This window comes from Lathyrus oleraceus, chromosome 7, assembly GCF_024323335.1.
Source record: "Lathyrus oleraceus cultivar Zhongwan6 chromosome 7, CAAS_Psat_ZW6_1.0, whole genome shotgun sequence".
NCBI lineage: Eukaryota > Viridiplantae > Streptophyta > Magnoliopsida > Fabales > Fabaceae > Lathyrus > Lathyrus oleraceus.
In genome coordinates, this window is record NC_066585.1 from 393,648,701 (window position 1) to 393,657,890 (window position 9,190).

Sequence of the window (9,190 nt, forward strand, 5' to 3'; positions counted from 1 at the left end):
CTGTACGGAGAAGAATTAAGGTGTGCAATCTTGAACTCAGCGCACAACTCTTCCATCATCTTATTATTCATATTAGATCCATTATCAGTGATGATCTTATCTGGCACGCCATAACGGCAAATAAGCTGATTCTTGATAAACTTCACGACCACCTGCCTGGTCACATTCGCATACGAAGCGGCTTCAACCCATTTGGTGAAGTAATCAATTGCTACGAGAATAAACCTGTGTCCGTTGGACGCTTTCGGTTCAATCATGCCGATCATGTCGATTCCCCACATAGAGAAAGGCCATGGTGATGAAATCACATTCAGAAGTGTCGGAGGAATATGAATCTTATCCGCATAAATTTGACACTTGTGGCATTTCTTTACATATTTGCAGCAGTCAGACTCCATTGTCAGCCAATAGTAGCCTGCTCTCAGCATCTTTCTAGCCATGGCATGTCCATTGGAATAAGTACCAAATGAACCCTCATGGACCTCAGTCATCAACAGGTTTGCTTCGTGTCTATCCACGCATCAGAGCAGAACCATATCAAAATTTCTCTTATACAACACTTCACCGCTGAGGTAGAAACTGCCTGACAACCTTCTTAAAGTTTTCCTAACTTTCACAGATGCCCCAGGCGGGTAGACCTGGTTCTGGAGGAAATTCTTGATATCAAAATACCAAGGCTTATCATCATTCACTTCTTCCACTGCAAATACGTGAGCTGGTCTATCCAAGCGCATCACGGTGATATTGGGAACTTCATTCCAATACTTGACTACAATTATTGAAGCAAGCGTAGCAAGCGCATCTGCCATCCGATTATCCTCTCGAGGAATATGATGAAAGTCAACTTCTGTAAAGAACGTTGAAATCCTTCTCGCATAATCTCTATACGGAATGAGACCAGGTTGATTCGTCTCCCATTCACCCTTGATCTGATTGACAACCAGGGCCGAATCACCATACACATCAAGATGCTTGATTCTCAAATCAATACATTCTTCCAGTCCCAAAATACAAGCTTCATACTCAGCCATATTATTCGTGCATTTGAAAGTTAGCCTTGCTGTAAAAGGAATATGTGTGCCATGAGGAGTAATGATTACTGCCCCAATACCATTTCCGTACTGATTTACAGCGCCATCAAACACCATCGTCCATCTGGAACCAGGTTCTGGACCTTCATCAAGTGTAGGCTCATCACAATCTTTCATTTTCAAATACAGAATCTCCTCGTTTGGGAAGTCGTATTGAACAGACTGATGATCTTCAATCGGATGATGTGCTAAATGGTCAGCCAAGATACTACCTTTGATAGCTTTCTGAGCTCGATACTCAATATCATACTCAGACAACAACATCTGCCAACGGGCAATCCTCCTAGTTAAGGCAGGCTTCTCGAAAATATACTTGATTGGATCCATTCTGGATATCAACCAAGTCGTATGATTTATCATGTACTGGCGTAAACGCTTAGTAGCCCAAGCCAAAGCACAACACGTCTTCTCAAGCATAGAATATCGAGACTCACAATCAGTGAACTTCTTACTGAGGTAGTAGATAGCAGATTCTTTCTTTCCTGATTCGTCTTGTTGACCGAGTACACAATCCATCGAGTCTTCAAGAACAGTCAGATACATGATCAGAGGTCTTCCTTCTACAGGCGGAGGCAAGATCGGAGATTCAGACAGATACTCTTTGATACTGTCGAAAGCTTTCTGGAAATCCTCGGTCCAATCATGAGATTGATCTTTCCGGAGGAGCTTGAATATCGGCGCACATGTGGCAGTCATGTGGGATATAAATCTGGAAATGTAGTTCAAGCGGCCAAGAAAACCTCGGACTTGCTTTTCAGTTTTGGGCGCAGGCATCTCTTGTATTGCTTTGACCTTTGCAGGATCAATCTCAATACCGCTCTCGCTGACAACAAAACCCAACAACTTGCCGGAACAGACTCCAAATGTACATTTGTTCGGATTCAGACGAAGCTTGTACTTCCTCAAACGCTGAAAAAGCTTCAACAAATGCTCAACATGTTCAACTTCCGTTCGGGACTTAGCAATCATATCATCAACATAGACCTCTATCTCCTTGTGCATCATATCATGAAACAAGGTAGTCATAGCACATTGATACGTGGCTCCGGCGTTCTTCAAACCGAAGGGCATCACTCGATAACAGAATGTTCCCCAAGGTGTGATGAATGTTGTCTTCTCCATATCCTCGGGTGCCATCTTGATTTGATTATATCCGGAAAATCCGTCCATAAACGAAAAGACTTTGAATTTAGTTGTATTATCTACCAACATATCAATGTGTGGTAGAGGAAAATCATCTTTCGGACTAGCTTTATTCAAATCTCTGTAATCAACACACATACGGACTTTTCCGTCTTTCTTAGGCACTGGCACAATATTGGCCACCCATAAAGGATATGTAGAAGTCACTAGAAACCCCGCATCAATTTGCTTCTGAACTTCCTCTTTGATCTTCACTGCCATATCTGAATGAGTTCTTCTGAGCTTCTGCTTCACAGGCACGCACTCAGGCTTCAAAGGCAAGAAATGTTGCACAATATCTGTATCTAGACCCGGCATGTCTTCATACGACCAAGCGAAGATATCAGAATATTCTCGTAGCAAACTGATCAACCCCTTCTTGACAGACTCTTTAAGAAGTTCCCCAATCTTCACCATACGAACACAATCTTCAGACCCCAAGTTGACTGTTTCCAGATCTTCGAGATGCGGCTGAATGATCTTCTTCTCGTGCTCAAGGAGATGGGAAATCTCATCAGGAATCCCTTCAACATCATCTTCCTCTGCCTTAAATACAGGGAATTCAAAATTGGGAGATGGCGTTGGATCATTATGTTCAATGGGTTTTAGAATCAACCTGCATAATGATTTCGGATAATAAAAACTTTAGAATTTAAACAAGCAAATCATTATGTAGATGAAAAGATTGCTTTTATTCTTATTTTTAGGGTTTTTTGTGATCACCGATTTCATGCAAAAGCAAAAAGTGAAAACAAATGGAAAAACAAATGTTTAACAATGCATTATTTGAATGAAAATATCATTGTATATATGATGCCGACAATGTCATCACTTCTCCTTTTGGCATGGGAGAAGGGTTTTTGAACAAAGTGAACGTATTATGCTGACTTATGAATGACCGAAGGAACATCCACAGCGACCCAATTATGGCAGATCCCGCCAGGGATAACAAAGTTGCTTAAATCCTCCGCATCCTCTTCCAGAATAGCAGCAGCTTCCTCAGCTTGATCAAAATAGATGAAACCTCCACTATTGAACAGTCCTTTCTCATTGAATGCCCCAGAAGAATAGCCAATGCCAACCCAGGATTTATTATCTTCAAGTTCAATCATCTTCCCTAAACCAGCAACTGCACCACATTCAATGGCCAATTTTGCATCCTGATAGGAAGCAAATGAAGGAGACTTCTTCTCAATCGGCTCAGCTATAGACAAAGCTTGGAAAGGCGTTCCAACTTCATCTTCAACATCAATATATGAGAAAGAAGACAGGTGGCTAACCAGGAGAGCCTTTTCTCCCCCTACCACAACCAGTTTCTTATTCTTGACGAATTTCAGCTTTTGTTGTAGGGTGGATGTCACGGCGCCAGCCTCGTGAATCCATGGTCTACCAAGGAGACAACTATAAGATGGGTGGATATCCATAACCTGAAAGGTAACTTGGAAATCACTTGGTCCAATCTTGATTGGGAGATCAACTTCCCCAATCACGGTCTTACGCGACCCATCGAAAGCTTTCACAACAACACCACTCTGCCTCATGGGAGGCCCCTGATATGACAATCTTGAAAGAGTGGTCTTCGGAAATACATTCAAAGATGACCCAGTGTCCACCAGCATGTTGGACATGGCGTCGGTCTTGCAATTCATGGAAATATGTAAAGCCATGTTGTGGTCTCTTCCCTCCTCAGGGAGATCAGCGTCACAGAAACTCAAAGTGTTGCAAGCAGTAATGTTCGCAACTATACTGTCAAACTGTTCAATAGTGACGTCGTGGTCGACATAAGCCACATCCAAAACTTTTTGTAGAGCCTCCCTATGGGGTTCTGAATTCAGAAGCAAAGATAGCACGGGGATCTTGGACGGCGTTTGTAGAAGCTGGTCTACAACGTTGTACTCACTCTTCTTGATGAGCCTCAGCATCTCATCACACTCTTCATTCACAATGCCACTCGGGCTAACAGAAGAAGCAGGAGTCTTTTGTACAGAGGAGGGTTTGGCAACAGGTGCCGGATTCGGAACATTCACTGCAGTCCCAACCGGACGTACAACAGTATCAGCAACATCAGCTCTAGCCTGAGGCTTCGGGGGTGCAGAAAATACACGACCACTACGGGTCAACCCGCTCACATCAACAATATTAATAACGGAAGATGAAGGCAAAGGCACTTCTTTCCCATCTTCAACAACAACTGGATTATATCGGAAGGGAATTGCTCTATCTGAAGCATAAGGCACAGGGCCTGCAGGCTTGACCACCAAGGAAGGAGAGACCTTCGGCTTGCTACCATCATAACGGATGACAACAGGCTCAGGAATCTTGAACACAGGAGAAATCACGTTTACTTCTGGTTCGTCTTCATCAACATTTCTGTTTTGAAGAATCTCAATAGTCCCCTCATCCAACAGCTCTTGAAGCTCTCTGCGCACTTGGCGGCAACCCAATCTATTGACGGAGCAGATACGGCATTTGTCATGGTCGTGCTCCATATGACTGTAATCACACAGCAGACGATGCAACTCAACCAATGACTGTCGAATATGGCTTACATATTTGAGTTTATATTTGCCAGGGCAACCCTGGACCATGTTAACCGACTTCCCATGCTCGGGAAATGGGTTCTTCGTAACATTGGGGCCTGAGTCCTCAAAGCTCAGAATGCCGCATCCCATAAGATCTTGAACCTTAGTCTTCAACGGATAGCAGTTCTCTATATTGTGACCGGGAACACCGGAATGATAAACACAATGCTGATCGGGCTTGTACCACCACTGCGGGTTAGCAGGTACAGCCGGAGGATCCCTCGGGGTAATCAGTTTCAACTCTATTAGCCTGATTACTGTTGTGGCGAGGCTGGTAAGCCTGTTGCTGTGGGCGATGTTGCTGTTGATACTGAGGTTGTTGCTGATTATGCTGATTGTTGTCTCTGAAGACAAGTGTTATGTGAGCCACCTGATGCTGATTGCTGGCATGACGCACAGGCTTCCTCTTGGCAGAGGGTCTTCTGGGTTTAGCATGGGATTGCACAGCATGTGCCTCCCCATCTTTCTTCTTATATGCCCCATATCGTTAAGAAGAGCCTTCATCCTTAGTCAACCGTCCTTCCCGGACTCCTTCCTCCAATCGCATCCCCATGTTCACCATCTCGGTGAAATCAGAGGGAGCACTAGCGACCATCCGCTCGTAATAAAATGAACTAAGAGTTTTCAAAAAGATCTTAGTCATTTCCTTCTCTTCCAGCCGAGGAGTAATCTGAGCTGCCAGCTCTCGCCACCTCTGGGCGTACTCTTTGAATGTCTCTTTGTCCTTCTGGGACATAGCTCTGAGTTGATCACGGTCAGGAGCCATATCCACAATATATTTGTACTTCTTGACGAAGGCTTCGCCAAGATCGTTGAAGGAACGGATGTTTGCACTATCAAGGCTCATATACCAACGAAGAGCTGCACCAGACAAACTATCCTGAAAATAATGAATCAGCAACTAATCATTATCTGTTTGAGTAGACATTTTCCTGCCATACATAACCAGGTGACTGAGCGGGCAGGTGTTCCCTTTATACTTCTCAAAGTCTGGGACTTTGAATTTGACGGGTATCTTAACACCGGGAACCAAACATAATTCAGCAGCAGACTTGCCGAACAAATCTTTCCCTCGGAGGGTCTTCAATTCCTTGCGGAGTTCAAGAAATTGGTCGTTCATAGCTTCCATCTTTTCATTAACATCTGGGCCCTCAGACGACTCAGAATGATAAATGGTGTCGTCTACCCTAGGAATGGTATGCACGACAGGAGGAGGCATTGCAAGGACCGGGCTAGATGCCGGCATGAAAGCAAATGTAGGAGCTGGAATATCTGGCATAAAACCAGGAGGCATACCCCACGGAAACCCGGCTGGCATGGCATTCGGCATGAAATGGGCACTGGCCGCTGGCACAGTTGACGAAGCAACCTCAGAAATAACAATCCTCTAGGGAGGAGTTGCAGGAGGTGGAGATGGTTGATTCTGGGCAGCTAAGAATTGCTCCATCAGAGCGCTCAATCTGGCAACCTCTTCCTTCAGCTCACGGTTCTCTTGTTCAAGTTGATCCATCACTCTTGCAGAATTGGCTCGGGTGTAGTACCGATGAGTCAGCTTGTCTTCAAAATAAATGAAGAGCACAGAGTTAGGCCACAGACAAGAAGACCAGAACAACACCTGCTTATGCAAATGATGCATGCAATGCTTGTGCATATGCTTTGTTTTTATTTCAAGGAACTTTTAGGGTTCTGTCGCATTACGCGAGAAACCGGCGGGAAAACGAAACAACAGAGCCGCCACCGTGCGTTATTTATCCCAAAGGAGGGAAAAGGAAACGCTCGAAGTAAACCTGGAAAAGACATGGTCTCGCGACCAGAGAGAGATGGGATTGGGAGTCGGTTATGCGAAGGGAAGGTATTAGCACCCCTACGCATCCGTCGTACTCGACGGGATCCACGCACAAAAGAAAGGATAAGGTTGCTAAAAACTGATCACAAACTGCACACAAGGCTGGAAGGAAACACAAAACAAGAGAAACTAACTCGGCAGGATATCGCATCTTGGGCCTACGTAGTCTGTAAGGCACAGACATCAGAGTCGACGTAGTACGGGACAGGGGAAACGTGCTCGCTAGGACGTCGCATCCTATGCATACGTATCTTCTCTAACCGGAGAAGAATCAGAGCACTCGTAGCTCGGCTAACACACGCCAAACGAAACACAAACAGGAAACCGACGGCCAATCGCTGGACTTATGTCAGACTCCACACAAACAGGCAAACATGGAAACCGAATGCCAATCGCTGGACTTACATCAGACTCCGAACCAACAAACACACACACAGGAAACCGACTGCCAATCGCTGGACTTATGTCAGACTCCTAACAAAACAAACACACGCAAAGGGGTTGAAAAAGCAAAAGGTTGCCCGGAGAGATCTGCTCATCTCCTGCCTACGTACCTCATCTGGTATGAGGATCAGGGCGACGTAGTTCCCCTACGCAGGGAAAAAACTTCTAACCTAACCAGAGACTGGGAAATGATAAACTAGAACGGAGACTGACTCGAGCCTAATAGTTATCATGTAAATTCACCATGGTACTAGGTTAAGGTTCCTACCTAACTTGCACAGGGAGCAAGCTATCCTAAACAGCACAGGCAAATACATACAAGCACACACACTATATGCACACAATTGGGCTCATACAAGGTTAGGCTGTGAAACACAAGCCAACTGGAATCGGGTGTAGTTAGCTCTTAACCCTAACATTGAAAGTTAGGGTGAAGCAGATGAAATGGGAAGTGAGGGTGAGACCTCACAACTCTTATCCCTGGCCGGGGAGAGCTTGACTCAAAATAGAAAGTGTGGGAGTTCAGAAAGTAGGAACTCTTCTATCCACATATGACTGACACAACAAAGATCTTGGGTTAATATCCACAATGCATCAACACAAGGCGTGAGAAAAGTGAATGACACACTGAATAGCAGGAGATGGATTACACATCTCTTTTATCTGCCAATTTCCTCATAAGAGGACTTTTCCTGCTTGGCACAAAGATAAACAAACACAAGCATTGCGTCTTAAGGAGGACTTCAGACAGGTGCCTGCCCACATAACAGGACAGGTCTTCAAGACTACATGCAGTCAGAGAGTTATACCTTAATGGTTAAGCAACCAAGCAAAGCAATAGCAAGTTAAAAAGAACTCAAAGCAACTTAGGTACGTTAAAAAATCTAACCCAATCAGTATGCAATTCAAACAATCAACCAGACAACAGTCAATCACAATTAGACAGATAAGCAAGCAACAGTGTGCAAGGCACAAGCCAATAGGCACAACACAAACAACTTGGCATCAACCTACAAAACAACATAAGGTTAGCCAAGATCAACCAATTAATCAATCCAAATGAGTGAACCACTTCAATCATGGCATTGTGCTTCTTAACCTGAAATCCACAATCCAAACAGTGAGTCCAAACCACTAGGTCCAAGCCTAGGGTCAAAAGAGGGTCAAACATCCAAAACAGAACATGAAATTTAACATGAATCAAATTCATACAATCAAGAACACATTCCAAAAGGTCCCATATCAATATCATTAAACAAAAGCATTTCATGAATCAAACATGGAAAGGTATGCAAATTGTGACCATATTGTGACATCAGAAGCAACAAATAATATCAAAAATGATTCAAATAATCTTGGAAAAATTCATGAGTAAACAGGACATACAACATGATCATCACACAAAAAATTAGAGGCATTGGACATCATTAGGCATGGCAATCACATTGCATAAGTCAAGGCAAGCATAACAAGCACATGTGTGACACAAATTGTCACACCAACTTAGCATAGGCATAAAACAGAGATGGATTATGGTAAAAACCTCAAACCCAAGCCAAAACAACACTTAACATGTCTAGAAATAGTGTGCAAAATTTCACAAGCAATGGATAATCCACAAGTATTTCACAATCAAATGAAATTCAAGACAATTTAAAAGCTCAAATGTGACCATCCAAAAAGGAAAATCTCAATTAAATCAGAAATGATCTCAAAAATTCCAACAAAAATCATGAGCAATCAGAACATCAATAGCATGCATCATACGAAAAATCAGGATAATTGGATATCATTTGGCAAGGCAAACACATCACATAAGATGAACAAGCAAAGGTGTGACAGAAATTGTCACACCTACCTTAACATGATCATAAAACAGCAATGACACATGATAAAAACACCAAATCAACACCATAACTTCAAGCAAAGTGTCTAGTTATGGCATGCAAAATTTCATGAGCATTGGATAAAATCTCAGCATTTCACAAAGGATATGGCAAGGCAAGGTCAAGAATACATGCATGTTCACATTCCCTAGCACAAAA